Raw genomic sequence first — 15,977 nt, 5'->3', positions numbered from 1 at the left:
CACATTAACGTACGTTAAGTTCATGTTTCGTTCACGTTCACGTATGTTCGTTCGTTCACGTTCACGTTAAGTTCACGCTCGTTATAGTTCACGTACGTTCGTTGATGCCCTAGGCGGTGGCGGCGAAGGAGAAGCCGAGAGAGATCGATCGGGGAAAAAACTTCTAAGTGTTGGTGGAGAAGACTAGGGCGCACATCAGGAATATATATACCCCTAGATCTTTAGTCCCGGTTTGTGAGAACAACCGGGACTAAAGATATCTTTACTCCCGGTTGTTGATAACAACCGGGACTAAAGATAAGATCTTTAGTTATTTCCAAATTCTTTTTAAACCCGGTTAGGGTTAAGAACCGGGACTACTGATAAACGCACTGAATATTGATTTTCATTACATATGTGTTTCTAAAATAGAAAATAATGCATTAAAATTATTTAAAGTCGAAAAATTAATGACAATTGCTTCGAAAAATTATTGTTGTCTGTAGTAAATTAAGTGGATAAAACGTAATAAGCAAATATATGATTTAAAATTAATAAAAATTCTAATAATAATATATAATTAGCATATGAATGATATTAAATTGTTAAAAATTGTAATTAACATATGTACATACCACATGCATGATTTAAAATTAAGAAAAATTCTAATAATCATATATAATTAGCATATGCATGATATTAAATTGTTAAAAATTAAACTTTAACATATGTACATACCACATGCATGATTTAAAATTAATAAAAATTCTAATAATCATATATAATTAGCATATGCATGATATTAAATTGTTAAAAATTAAACTTTAACATATGTACATACCACATGCATGATTTAAAATTAATAAAAATTCTAATAATCATATATAATTAGCATATGCATGATATTAAATTGTTAAAAACTCTAATTAACATATGTAAATGCCACATGCATGATTTAAAACTTTTAAAAATTCTAATTATCGCATATAACTAGCATATGCAAGATTTAAAATTGTTAAAAACTCTAATTAACATATGTAAATGCCACATGCATGATTTAAAACTTTTAAAAATTCTAATTATCGCATATAACTAGCATATGCATGATTTAAAATTGTTAAAAATTCTAATAATCGTACGTAATTAACATATGCCATACGATTTATATGGATAATCAATACATCCAAAATAGTTTACATCGTGTACACAATAATTATGGCAATACATCGGCGGTGACGGTTGACCGCACGTACTTTCTGCTCACTATTGTTTCCTCATTGTGATCGCTACGTGAGTAAGGGGTGTCTTCATTTGATAGGAGGATGTTAGGGTCAATCGTCACCGTGAAAGGGGGTTGCCCATCCAACTGATCATAATTCTCGTCAGTCTTATTGCCCGATAAGTTCTGCTGGGGGGTGCGAAAAACTGCCGTCGACTCGACGTCTTGTTGCCCGATAAGTTCTCGTGCTCGTTGCCCGGCCTCCAAGGCGTGCTGTCACCAGTCCTCAGCCTCCTTTGCAGCTCGTTCGCGCTCCTGTTGCTCACGCTGCAGCAGTTCTCGCTCTTGTGCTTGGCGCTCCTCCTCTAGTCGGCGACGTTCGGCTTCTTGTCGCACGCTGTTCTTCCGTCTCGTTGTCGGCCATGAAAATGCCGAAGTAGAGAGGCGTTTAGTTATCTTCGTAGCCTTCGTCGAAGTCGTCGAGGTTGCGGTAGTCGTAGCGGTAGCCGAAGTCGTCGTACTCTACAATCTCCATCGGTCGAGAGTCGATACCGGGGGAGCTGAGGTAGCCGTCCAATTGTTCCGTCGAAACTGTGCCGAGAGGCTGGAGAATGACGCCGACTTCCCTGGAGCTAGACTGGATCGGGGCCGAGGCCGGATCCCGCCTAGACCTTCGGGGAGAGGACGCCCTTGCGGTGAAGACGGCAGCCAAGTCATCGGGGAGTTTCATCAGGATTGAGGGATAGGCTCCATCGTCTTGATCGGGTCGTGTCGGAGTAGATTGGATCTCGTCTGAGTGGTTTGGAGCCGACTCGGTTGAGATGATCCTGGAGTAGATCTCGGTCGAGTTCGGGATACCAAACGGGGCGAAAACCTGGCCTCTTCCCGACTGGTTCAAATCCGAGTCGAGGAGAGAAATCTTGCCGAAGTCGTTGGTGATGAAGTCGAGGCTGCTGAACCGGAATGCCTACCCGGGAGGGAAGACGAAGTCGTTGATGCCGGAGACAAAACCCATCGCACTAGTCGGCAAAAAACTTGACGCTACCCCTACCTGGCGCGCCAACTGTCGAAACAAGATTTTGGCAATACTAAAAGGGGGTGGCTATCAAGCTGGAAAAGTGGATGGGTTTAGAGACAAGGAATGTTATACAGGTTCAGGCCTTCTTAATAAGAAGTAATACCCTACTCCTATACGGGGATTGATCCGCCGAGTGTATTATAGATCGTATGATCTAGGAGAAAATCGTGCCCCAAGAGTGTCACGTTCCAAAACGACTCTAAAATATATCCTTTAAATTATGCCTAGAATAATTAAAATCCTTGTGAAAGCCTCCAAAAATTAAAATGTGCAAAGTAAAAGTCAAACAAGGCTTAGAGGACTTTTGTATATTTCCTAAAAGCCTAAAATGTGTAAATAAATTTTAGTGGAATTTTCAGAGCACAAATAAGAATTATTAAGAAATAAACAAAGTTGAAAAAGTTTTATAAAAAGAAAAACCCTAAAAGTCCCCCTTCCCTCCCTTGGGCCGGCCCGGCCCATCTCTCCTCCCCCCTCTCTCTCTCTCTCCTCTCCCTGCGGCCCAATCGGCCTCTCCCCGCGCGCGCACCGCTGACGGGCGGGCCCTCCCGCCACCCTCACTGACGGGTGGGGCCCACCGGTCATCCCCGACCTCCCGCCGCTCCCGCCGCCTTGCCCGCGCCCTAGCGCCGCCGCCGCCGCGAATCCCGCCGCCTCCCGTCGTCCCCGCGTGCAATAAAGTGGGGAGAAATATTCCCCGTGATCCCCTCTCCCTTTCCCCCATTTTTCCCTCTCTCTCTCGCGTTCAAACGGGCGGATTTGCCCCCGCAAATCTCGCCGGCACCATTGATGGCGGCCGACCTCCCGCGCCGGTTTCCTTCCTCCCCGGCCACCCTCTCCCCCTTCCAACCCTATTTAAACCCTCCCCGCACCTCCTCCGTCCGTTTCTGCCTCTCGCCGCCCTTCCTCCTCGCCGGATTCGAGCTCGCGACGTCGCTCTCTCTCTCCGCCGTCGCCGCCGAGCTCCGGTCCGCCGCTGTCATCGCCCCGGACCGCCTCCCACCTCGGCGCCGCCTCCTTCGGCTTCGCCGCATCCTCGCCGACCTCGTCCACCTCTCCGTTTCGGTCGCCGACCGCCGGAGCGCCGCCGACCCCGTCGACCCGAGCCGCGCCACCGCCTCCCTCCGCTCCGGCCGCCTCCTCCGTCGCCGCCGTCGCCCCGGGGTGAGCCGTGGACCGTCGCCTCCTTTCCCCCTTCCCTCCCCTTTCTCGGCCGCCGCTCCGCCGCGCCGGTAGTCGTCGGCGGCGACCATCGGGGCGCGGGCGCGCCGCCTCCCGCCGACCGTGCCGGCATGGCCGCCCTCGGGCGCGCCGAGTGGCTGCCGCGTGGGGCCCGGCCGTCAGCCGCCCGTGCTCTCGGGTGTGGCTGACGTGTGGGGCCCACGGCGCCAGTCGGTGTGAGCCCGGGTGCACCCGGTCCACCGTGGACCGTGAGGCTGCCGCGTGGGCCCCACTCCCGTGGACCCGGTCCGCGCGCCCCTCCCCCTCGGCTGACGCAATAAACCCTTTTTAAATTAAAATTTAAATGAAGAAATTCGCAAATATTCATTTAAAGAGCGTATAAACTTCAAATGGCCATAACTTGGCCATTTGAACTCGGAATTGGACCGTTCAAGTCTCTAATTTTTCCTTAAGAAGTCAAGAACCCATTTTTGTGCTTTGTTCCTGCTTGTTATATGGAGTTTATTAGAGTAAAAGCCTTTTCTTTTCCGTTGGTCGTGTAGACGCTGCAGCTTCGGAAGATCCGCTCTTCGTGGAGGTTGAAGCCGACGTTTGGGAAAGCGAGCAAGGCAAGTCACATCATCCTTGAGCATATTGAATCTCAGTTTATAAAATTATTTTGATTTAAATTATTGCATTACCGCTTTACTTAAATTCCCGCGTTATCACTGTTTTATTTAGCCATGCCTAGTTACCTTTGTTATGACTTTATTATTATTGTTATTGATATTATTACCTTGTTCACCCTAGAATAAACAAAACCCCAACTAGTGGGCACTCTACTCAAAGTTCCCCTAGTATGAATTTAGGTAGATGCTTCGCTGATTAATTAGGCAACATTAGGTGGTTTTATAACTCTAGACTTTGGGATATTCATATCACCTGGACACTACGGAATGGTTGGATTATTGTGGAATTGAATTCACACCTCCCCCTCTATTCAAAATCCTCAAAATGGTTTTAGGCTGGGCTCGGGGTGCATGGTTTTGATAGTAGCACCTCGGCCATATAAGGACCGGTCTTCGGGCCTCTGTTGCAAAGCACTACCGTACTTCCATATGTCTAGTGGGTAAGGCTTAGTTTGTGGCTCAGTCTGGTTATAAACAAAAGTACACGGATGGAGATAGACGAAGTCGGGGGTCGATGGACATCTCTAGGGCAAATGAAGGCTACACGAGCTGCGGCCCGGTAGTCGAGATGTCATGGCACAGGGCCGGTGTCCTGCTGCTAGGGGCTCAGTCCTGCCTACCTGTCCCGGAGGTCCCGGCCGTAGGTGGGGTTGGGCCGGTACTCTTGTCTATGGCTAGGATGGGTTGGAAACTATGTCACGTCTTCCGTCCGTATACCGTGGTGGTATGTGGCACGTGGTTACACGTGAGAAACATGTGTCTTGTGGGTAAAGATGTACACATCTGATCAGAGTATAATCTATTCGAATAGTCGCGCCCTCGGTTATGGGCAAGCCAAGCAATGTACCCAAGTTAGTGTTTTAATTCTTAAAACCTGCTTAACAACTAAAATATGGAACGGTTGGCCTGGGTTGGCTTGGGACGAGCTGGGACCCAGGGTCGGGTTGCCAGTTCGGTCTGAATCATCGTAGGCCTTGGGTTAAGGCAGGTTCGTGTGGGTTCACGGCCTTGATTAATAACATTGTATAGCTCTAGGATCGTATTTACAAAATAGCTTTGGGCAACTAAGTGTCTTTTAATGCTGTTTACTGCAAACCCTAACCCTTATATTATAATCCCCCTTGTATTCCCTTGCATTTATTCTGCACTTGTGGGTGTGTCTTGTTGAGTACGGTGGTTGTACTCAGTCTTGCTCAATTTTTCCCAAACCCAGAAGATGAGTTCCTGGAAGATGAAGGCGTTGGTGTTTAGCTCGTGCCTGCCGTCAAGCGCTTGTGGTCGTCGCCCTAGTCTTCCGCTGTTTCCCGTTTGTCTTTGTGTGTGCTGGGCCTTCGCCGCCCATGTAATAAAGTAACTATTTACGCTTCCGCGTGATAAACTCTGAAATGTATCAACTTTTGGTGTACCTTGCCTCCTGGGACAAGGAATAATACACGCACGTAAGGAACGCCCGTTGGGTTATTTCCGGTCGTGACAATCTTGTGCCTTCTCCTCCTTCACTTCAACTTGAGCTTGACTTGGCGTAGCGGAAGTCGATATGGCTCATCTTGAGTGGAGGTGGATGGCTTGTCTTCCACTTCAATAGGCTTGACATCTCCAATAGACATGTTCTTCATAGCTCTCATCAAGCCTTCATCACCTACATTATCCAAATTCTCGTGCCCCTCTTGGGAGCCATTAGTTTCATCAAATTGAACATCGGCGGTTTCTTCCACAATACCTTTGTTCTTGTTGTAGACATGGTATGCCTTGCTATTTGAGGCATAACCTAGTAGAAACCCTTCATCACACCGAGTTTCAAATTTGGTTAGTCTAACACCCTTTCGGTAAATATAACACTTGCAACCAAAAACTCGAAAATAGGCAACATTAGGCTTCCTCCCAACAATTAGCTCATAGGAAGTCTTTTTCAAGAGACGATGCAAATAAAGCCTATTGGTTGCATGGTAAGCGATGTTTATGGCTTCCGCCCAAAAGGAATCGGAAACACCATATTCATCAAGTATAGTCCTTACCATCTCAATCAATGTACGATTTTTCCTCTCCACTACACCATTTTGTTGAGGTGAGTAGGTAGCGGAAAGTTCGTGTTTAATACCAAGATCATCACAATAGTCCTCGATATTGGTATTCTTAAACTCGGAACCATTGTCACTTCTAATTTTCACAAGAGTGCAACTAAATTCATTTTGGGCCCTTTTTGCAAACTTTTTGAAAAGCTCGGCAACAGTAGACTTATCATGCAAAAAGAACACCCAAGTATAGCAACAATAATCATCGACAATCACAAGACAATGACTATTACCACCAATGCTCTTGTAGGTTGTTGGGCCAAACAAATCCATATGCAAAAGCTCCAATGGTCTAGATGTGGACATGATACTCTTAGTAGGATGAAAACATGCAACTTGCTTGCCGGCTTGACAAGCACTACAAAGCTTATCCTTCTCAAACTTCACATCTTTCAAGCCCACAACTAGATCACGTTTTGAAAGTTTGCTCAATTGATTCATGCCAACATGTCCTAGCCTCCTATGCCAAAGCCAACCCAATGAAGTTTTTGAAACTAAGGAAGTTTTCAAATTTGCTTCACTAGAATTGAAATCAACCAAATAAAGATTTCCTTATCTTAAACCTTTGAACACACAAGACTTGTCAAGAAGGCTAGAAATAATAACCTCTTGCGGGAAGAAAGCACATGACAAGCCAAGATCACAAATTTGAGCAACCGAAAGCAAATTGAAATTTAGAGATTTAACAAGAGAGACATTGTTAATTGACAAATCATTGGAGATAGCAATTTTATCTAACCCAATTACCTTTCCTTTGCTATTGTCTCCAAATGTCACTTTCTCTTGTTCTTTTCGTCCTACTTCAAATGTGGTGAACATAGCCCTATCACCGGTCATGTGTTGAGTGCATCCACTATCAAGCACCCAATGGCTCCCACCGGTGCGGTAGTTCACCTACAAAAGAAGATCAAGCTCTTTTAGTTTGGGTCCTTGGAGGTTAGAGACCAAAGCTTTGGGTACCCAAATATCATTCTTTTTATCACCAAGTATAGGGGAACCCACATATCTAGCAACAATACTACTATCATGAGCCTTCCTAAGCATATAATGAGAATCAAACATGCATGTTTTAGAAGGCTTACCACCGGGGCAATCATTTACCAAATGCCCAACATCACGACACTTGGAGCAATACTTACCATTGCTCTTGACAAAATGAATGGCACGGTGAGAAGGTTTCTTACCCTTCTTTGGAATGAATCCAAGTCCCTTCTTGTTAAGGATGCACCGTTGCTCACTCAAAATCTTGTCAAGAGTGTTCTTACCCTTGAAGCATCTCTCCAAACTCTTGTTGAGCTTAGCCACTTGCTCCTTAAGCTCATTGTTCTCAACAACAAGTGAGGCATCACAAATAGAAACACAAGACCTAGAGCTAGAGCTAGGCATATCCACAAGATTATCACAAGAGGTAGAAATGTTAGATGATGCAACATGAGCAATATGGCAAGTAGCACTATCATCAAGCAAATCACAAGATATGCCAACATCAATGTGAGCTCCATGTTGAGTAGTGGAAAGGAGGATGTCATGAGTTTCCTTAAGCTTCTCATGAGAAATGGTGAGTCTCTCAAGAGAGGTCTTTAGCTCCTCATACATGTCACGCCCGGAAATTCACTAGTAATTTCCGAACTTATTTGTGCATAAAATCCTCGTCCAGGAATCAGCCGAGGTACACAAACTGACAATTTAATATACAGATTCATCAAATTAACTAAAACGATAAATACTTACTTATGAGGCACTTAGTCCTCATCATGAAGAAAACTGCAGCGGAAAATAAAATCTAGCGAAGCTCCGGCTCCACTCCCACAGGCAGCTCAACTGGGGTATAAGCCAAACGTCTTTTCCTTCTGGATACTTTTTCTTCAACTGAGGTTGATTGATTATTGCAAGAATGAGCGTATGACATACTCAACAAGCCACACAGCAAATATGCAAGTGCACAAGGATACCAAAGGTTGGCATAATATAGGCTCATTTGCAAAAGCAGCATTTAGCAAAACATTTAAGAGAAGTAAAACAGTAGAGTACTTTAATCATTAATTTTAATCAACACTGAACAACACGCCCATGCTGCTCAGGCCCAACCATTCTGAAGCAACCATACCCGGCTGTACAGATCTAACTCCAAACCAGGAGCTAAGCAAATTATTACCAGGTATAGCATCCATAATTATTATGAGAGGTGTGGGACTAATCACGAAAAACATTGTTCAACCCGCCCATAACCGCGGGCACGGCTATTCGAATAGTTTTACTCTGGCCAGAGGTGTACCACTGTACCCACAAGACACAGCCTCAACATCATGTCTACCATGCGTCGCGATACTGGAAAGTACCCGAATAGAGGCTGTGACAATACCCTTTGTACAACACAACTCACCACAGTGCACCATTCCTGGATCATAATCACCCCCTTATAAAACAAGGCATGGACTCCCCAGCGACCCCCGTGGGCTTATCTCCGCCACTTCTCAGTCTGGTGCTCCGCAATGAATCATGTTATACAAAAGATAAAGCCGTTGCCCACGCTGGCTTGTGGTTGGCACGGTTAATGTTTCACAACAGTAGCTCGCGAACCGGTCCTTAATTGCCATGAGCACGACTCTCAAAACCATGTGCTCACAACCCACCATTATCAAGTTTTAGTTGGCAAGTAATTAATTAACCAATCACGATTGACCATCGTGAACTATCATTAAGCCATCCTTAAATAATAGTGAATAATAAGTTATCCCAATAGTGTGCTAATGTTTCTAAGCATGGCTAAGCAATCATATCTAATATCTAGGTGAACCAATATATAAAGCTCAACTAGTCATGTTATAATAACCCAAGGTATCAAGGAATAGAGTAATCAATGCAAATTGGCCATAACAAAGGAATAAATTCACACCACCCGGTGACATTCAAAAATAAATGCACAGTTGAAATAAATAGAGAATTTAAATATAGGATCAACATGCTCAAAGGATTGTGTTTAGGATCTGTGTGACTTGCCTTGCAATAATCGGTCTTCAATTAATCTTCTTGAATACTTCCGGCGCACTCGCGAACCTTCGCAACGACGGAAACGACAAGCTAACACGCAAAACGAAGAAAAAGACTAATAAAAACCAAATAAACAATACATAAAAAGTAAACAAACATGTAGATCATAATTTTAGATGAATTATGAGACTTGAACGGCCTCATTCTGACTTCAAATGAATTTATTATGAATTTTACAAGATTAAATCTAATTAAAGCCCATTTAAAAAGAATTAAATAAATTTAATTCTATTTATGGACAATTTTAATATGTAGATCTTTATTTTATACAATTTTTGCAACTTGAACCACATTAAACTGAGTTACAAAGAATTAGTTATGAATTTTTAAAGATTAAATCGGATTAAAACACTTATATGGATTTTAATTGAATTATGACGCAATAATGAATTATTTTTGAAAAGGAAAAGAGGATTATTGCGTCAGCGGGCTCGGGTTCACGGTGGACCGGGTGCACGGCAACGGTTCACGGGAACGAACGGCTGAGATCGATCCTATCCAAAACGGACGGGCGAGATCAAGCGGTCCACGACCGGCTCACGGGGAACGGCAACGATGACGTCAGCGACGACGTCAGCGATGACGTCAGCACCGGCGGCGGCTCGGCAACGCAAGCTCGCCGGCGAACGACGGCTCGACGACGCGAACGGAAGGCACCAACGAGTAGAGGGCGACGCGGCGAACTCACCGGTGACCAAAACCACGGCGGAAAAGCAACGGACGGCGGCGGCGACGAGGAAGAAGCGGCGGCGGTCTTCGGCTTGACGACGACGGCGGTGCTCCGGCGGTCTACAGCGGCGGCGAAGGGGCGGACGAGGACGGCGACGCGACGGCGACCACGATGGCGACCTCCCCGAGCGACGACGACAACTGGAGCGACGGCGGCGCACGGCTGGAGCGACGGCGGCGACGGCGGCTCGAGGTCACACGGCGCTAGGGCGCTTCCGACGGCGAGAGACGAAGGCGAAGGTGGCGGCGGGTAGAGGAGACACCGGTGATCCTTTTATAGGGACAAAGAAGCGGCGGCGAAGGCCCACGGCGACCGGCGGCGAGATGGAAAGGTGAGGGTTCGGAGGAAAGAGACGAATCCGATTCGACCTCGAATCCACGAACTTCCAAAGCGAAAAGACGATGATTCCAAAAGAGAAAAGGAAGAGGAGATCGAGAAGATCATTTCCCCTCTATTGATTTCACCGGATCGGGAAAGGGGCGACCGGATTGGAAAGCGGCGGCGGCGCGGCTCGGCTAGGGTTTCGGGCGGCGGCGGCGCGAGGAGGAAGACGGGCCTAACAGGTAGGACCCACCTGTCAGCGACACCGAGAGAGAGAAGGAAGGAGCGCGGGCTGACTGGCTGGGCCGACTGGGCCGGGGAGGGAGAGAGAGAGAGAGAGAGATTTTGGGCCGGCTTTCGGCCCAAAGCCAAAAGAAGACTTTTAAAAACCTTTTTCAATTTAAATTATTCATGAAATGCAATTCCATTTATTAAAAATACTTCCTTAGCTCAAATAAATCCCAGAAAAATCTAGGAATTATAGAATTAAGCAAAGTATTTAACAAAATTTTATCTAGCCCAATTTTATATTGAGATTTAGCAAATTAAAATTAGATCTTCTCTTTTAAGCTTTTAAGATCATTTCTAATTATTCCTTTTAAACAACAATTTATAATTTAAGGATTTTTTTTAAACAAGGAAAAGCTCTTAACAATTATAATTAGATCATTATTGATCAAATAATTACTGAACTGTTCTTTGTATCATTTAGGAATTGAGCTCTGAAAAATCCGAGAAAATTTCAGAGAGTTGACTTAATCATGGAGAATTTAATAAAAATTAAATCCATCCATGCTTTATATTTAGGAAATTTTATTTCCCATATTTAACTTCACTTGAAAATTAAAGAACATTTAACATAAATTCTATTATTAATTTATTAAATAATTTATAAATCCTGAAACAAAAATCAGGATGTGACAATACATGACCTCCAAAGAAGCATGATCCTTCTTTAGAGCCTTGAACTTGACAATTTCCTTCTCACTATAAGCATGGAGCTCCTCAAACATACTCACAAGCTCATGATAGGAAACATCATCACTCTCACTATCACTAAGAGATGTTACCTTAGAAGAGCCCTTTGCCATGAGACAAAGTGGAGCAAAGAGTGATGGAGCCTCCTTGATGGCTACAACGGCCATCTTCTTTTTCTTGGAGCTTGCATCATCACCACCTTCTTCTTCGGACCCGGATGAGGCGGAGCTCTCCTCATTTGAGTCCCATTCCCTGATGACGGCCTCAATCTTCTTCCCTTCCTTCTTGAGCTTCTTCATGAGCTTGTAGCCTCCACTCTTCTTCTTGGATGACTTGTCTCCATCATCATCCTTGGAAGGGCACTTGGAAGCAAAGTGTCCCTTCTCACCACACTCAAAGCACCTCAAGTTGGTGAGAGTCTTATTGGGTCTTCTATTTCTTCTCCTATTGGAGTTGGAGCCCCTTCCTCTCTCATTTCTTTTTCCCAAGAGATCATTGAACCTTCTAGCAAGAAGGGCAATCTCTTCCTCCAAGTCTTCATTGGCTACATTCACCTTGGTCTTCCCTTTGTCTTCAACTTCGGCTTGGAGAGCAATGCACTTCTTGGAAGGTGAGGCTTCCTCCATCTCCTTCTTCTTCAACTTGTATATGTCATTGGTGTTGATCTTCACCAAGAGGCTTGCGGGTGTCATCCTTAACATGTCGGAGTTGATGAGCATGGTGACAAGGGTCTCATACTTCTCTGGTAGAGCCCTAAGCATCTTTTGGGCATCCTCAAGATCGGTGTAGGTTGCCCCAAGTCCCTTGAGATCATTCACAATGACATTGAGCCTCCCATACATGTCATTCACACTCTCATGAGGCAATATGGAGAATGTCTCATATTGGATCTTAAGGAAATGAAGCTTGGCATCCTTGTACTCACTTGCACCCTCATGGATCTTCGCCAACTTGTTCCAAATCTCATATGCGGTCTCAAGGTTGCTCACCCTATCGAACTCCTCTTGGCTTAAAGAGTTGAACAAGGCATTCATGGCTTGGGCATTGAGTTGGAGGTTGTGGTGATCAATCTCCGTCAAGGGCGTGCCGGTGATAGCAAAGCCTACATCCACAATACTCCAAATATGGAAGCTCATAGCTTTAAGGTGAGTAGACATTTTAATTTTCCAAGTGGAGTAGTTGTGCCATTTAACATATGAGCCTTCCCTACATGGTTCACCTCGTTCGACATCTTTTCTCTAGGCGGTGAAGCCCAATCAAGAGAGACCAAGCTCTGATACCACTTGTAGGATCGAGATGTCGACTAGAGGGGGGGGGGTGAATAGGCGATATAAAAACTAAATGACACCTAATCAAAACTAACCTAAGTTGCTAGGCTCGATGAGGGTTAAGTCTAACTAAGCAACTAAGTTATGTTTTGCAAACCTAGGGTGATAGTGGCTCAATTAATTCTCTAGGAAAGTAAATCACACTCATATGTCAATGTTTTGCAATCTTAGGGTGATATGATCTCAAGAATGTCTCTATGAATGTAAATTGCCCAAATGTAAATGCGACAATCAAATGAGACAAGGAGACAAGAGATTTTTCACCGAGGTTCGGAAACTTGCCGGTTTCCTACTCCCCGTTGAGGCGAGCCCAACTCCACCGCTCAACCACGAAGCCACCGCACGCCCCCTTCGTCAAGCGGTAGGCAAGGCGGAGCCGGCCCACGGAGAGGACTACCCAAGCCTCGATCACTCGGGGTAGTTCTTCCTTCACTCCGAAGGTGGTGAACTCCAAACCACTTACAAACCGGCGCCGGGCCTCCTCCACAATCTTCTCGGAGAGGTCACCGGGCAACTCCTCCACAAGCCGTCTAGGAGGTGGCAACCTCTAAGAGTAACAAGCGATGACCCGGCGTGGAGATGATCAAGTGCCACACTAGTTCTACAATGGAAGCAAATGCACTTGACTCTTGGCTAAATCAACCCTCAACCACTACAATGGATGAACACAAGCTCAAATGAGTCTGGGAGAGGTGCAAGGGGTGTATGCAATTGAATTAGGTGCCATGAGAGTCCCCTTGCTGCTAGTGGGGGAGTATTTATACTCCCACCCACCAAAACTAGCCGTTGGGGGCGAAATCCCCCAACTCAGTGCTCTGCCGGTCTGACTGGAGGTATGTGGCCGGTCAGACCGTGCTACTCTGCAACGGCTAGAAACTAGCCGTTGTAGCCCTGTCAGAGGGCCCCATCGGCCTGGCCGGTCAGACCGACGTTGAGTGTCCGGTTAGACCGACCTCAGCTCAGTCAGACCGCCATCAGCTCGGTCTGACCGAATACGGCTCCGTCGGCTCTGTATCGGCCACCCCGAGCAGCACCATCCCGGCCACCAGAGGGCCGGTCTGACCGCGCATGTGCCGCCGGTCAGACCGGCCTTATGCACCGGTCAGACCACCGTCTTGTGGCCGGTCAGACCGCCACTATGTGGCTGGTCTGACCGCCCCTGGTCAGGCCGAACACAGTGAGAGGCAAAGTGTTTGTGTGTGTGTGATGAAATGTGAGCACAAGTCTAAATGCATAGTGACCTAATGTGGCAATTAAAATCATCTCTTTACTAGGTCATTACCCCTCTTAATAGTACGGCAAAGCTATAAATAAACTAGCACAATTTTGATCGCCCAACACCTCGATCAATTTAAAATGAAAACACTAGTTTACCGTCTTCTCTTCCTTTTGCTTTGCGCCGTCAATTTTAATCCATCGATAATCATCCATGCGCACACATGATGTGAACCTAACTTAAAAAATATAGCTCAAAGACAACAGTCAGCCCACAATTAGTGCTTGTCATTAATTACCAAAATTAACACCGGGAGCCTAGATGCTTCAGAGAAAATACTCTATAGTAAATAGATGGGACCCCGACATCTTTTTTTAACAAAAAAGATATTTCTATCTTATCTATCGAATTAACTTGGATATACGGATATACCCTTTCATATAAGTCTTCATATAAGTTTTGAGTACATGGTAATGGTATTCTCGATGATCATGAATATAAAAATACAGGAGGTACCACTTATGCCGTGAGTTAGTATCGCAATTGGTCCTTGAGCTGTTGAGCTCCTCTCGATCATCAGGCCGGTTAAGCAAACCTGACAACATTTTTATCTTTCAAATTAAATAAAGGAAAAAAAACTGTTGCTACCAATAGTTGGTAGGTGCTCACTGGTGGGTTAAGTGGATAATGTCTTGCGTAACCACGGTGAGGTATGCTGTCAAATTTAATGGAACCATCTTGAGTACATTTGCTCCTTCGCGTGGCCTCTGCCAAGGAGACCCATTGTCCCCTTTCTTGTTCCTGTTAGTGGCTGACGGGTTATCGCTCCTGTTGGAAGAGAAGGTTAGATTGGGAGCCATTACTCCGGTTAAAGTCTGTCGAGGAGCCCCTAGTATTTCCCATCTCCTCTTTGCAGATAATACCCTTCTATTTTTTAAGGCAAAGAGAGAGGAAGCAGTGGTCATCAAAGAGGTCTTAGAATGTTATGCTGATGGAACTGACCAGCTGATCAATCCAGGGAAGTGCTCTATCATGTTTGGTGATATATCGGACTTGTCGATAAGGCAAGAAATCAGCTCGGTTCTTCAGGTGGCAAATTCTGATTTTGATGACAAGTACCTTGGCTTCCCGACTCCTCAGGGACGCATGCACAAGGGGAAGTTTCAGAACCTAAATGAAAGAATTTGGAAGAGAACTATGCTCTGGGGGAAAAAATTCTTGTCAGCAGGCGGGAAAGAGATTCTAATTAAAGCTGTTCTCCAATCGATACCAGTGTATGTTATGAGCCTTTTTAAATTGCCTGGGTCGGTCTGTAATGATCTGGTAAAGGCCATTCGCAACTTCTGGTGGGGTGCAGACAATGGCAAACGGAAGACTCATTGGAGGTCATGGGATAAATTGTTGACATCCAAGTTCTGTGGAGGACTGGGTTTTAGAGACATGATGTTGTTTAATCAAGCCTTGTTAGCCCGACAAGCATGAAGATTATTGACAATACCCGATAGCTTGTGCGCTCAAGTGCTGAAAGCTAAGTACTATCCTAATGGCTCCATAATTGACACTTGTTTTGTCGGGAATGCTTCTCCGGGATGGAAGGGGATTGAACACGGTTTGGAACTCCTGAAGAAGGGCATTATTTGGAGAGTCGGTAACGGTCGTTCCATTCGGATATGGAGGGATCCTTGGTTACCAAGGAATTTCTTTAGGAGGCCTATCACTGGGAAAGGGACATGCAGGTTGAAATGGGTGTCTGATCTCATAGGGAGTGATGGTGAATGGGATGCAGGCTGAATCAACCAGTACTTTTTGCCGATAGATGCAGATGCCATCCTTAACTTGTGCAAATCTAGAGGGCAGGAGGATGATTTTGTGGCTTGGCACCTAGATAAATGGAGTTGCTTCTCAGTTAGGAGTGCATACCATCTTGCTTTGTCGCTGAAGAATATGGACCAGGCTGAGTCCTCTTCTGATGTGAATCTTCGACGATCTTGGGGATTGTTATGGAAGTGTAATGTGCCGCAGAAGGTGAAGATATTCTCCGGGAAGGCAGCTAATAATTGTCTGGCTACCTCGGAAAATAAGAAGAAGAGAAAGCTCGAGCAGGTTGATGTCTGTGGTATATGCGGGTTGGAGTCAGAAGATATTGCTCACGCCT

The 15,977-nt window shown here is 45.4% G+C and overlaps 1 pseudogene; it reads right to left on the bottom strand.

Annotated features, from left to right (window-relative positions):
• Positions 1 to 1,192: 1,192 nt before the first annotated feature.
• LOC136354578 (uncharacterized) lies at positions 1,193 to 2,213 on the bottom strand (annotated as a pseudogene).
• Positions 2,214 to 15,977: the final 13,764 nt, after the last annotated feature.

Source organism: Oryza sativa, chromosome 12 (genome assembly GCF_034140825.1).
Source record: "Oryza sativa Japonica Group chromosome 12, ASM3414082v1".
Taxonomy (NCBI): domain Eukaryota; kingdom Viridiplantae; phylum Streptophyta; class Magnoliopsida; order Poales; family Poaceae; genus Oryza; species Oryza sativa.
The sequence above is the reverse complement of the archived record's forward strand: the minus strand, read 5'-3'. Positions and strand labels throughout refer to the sequence as shown.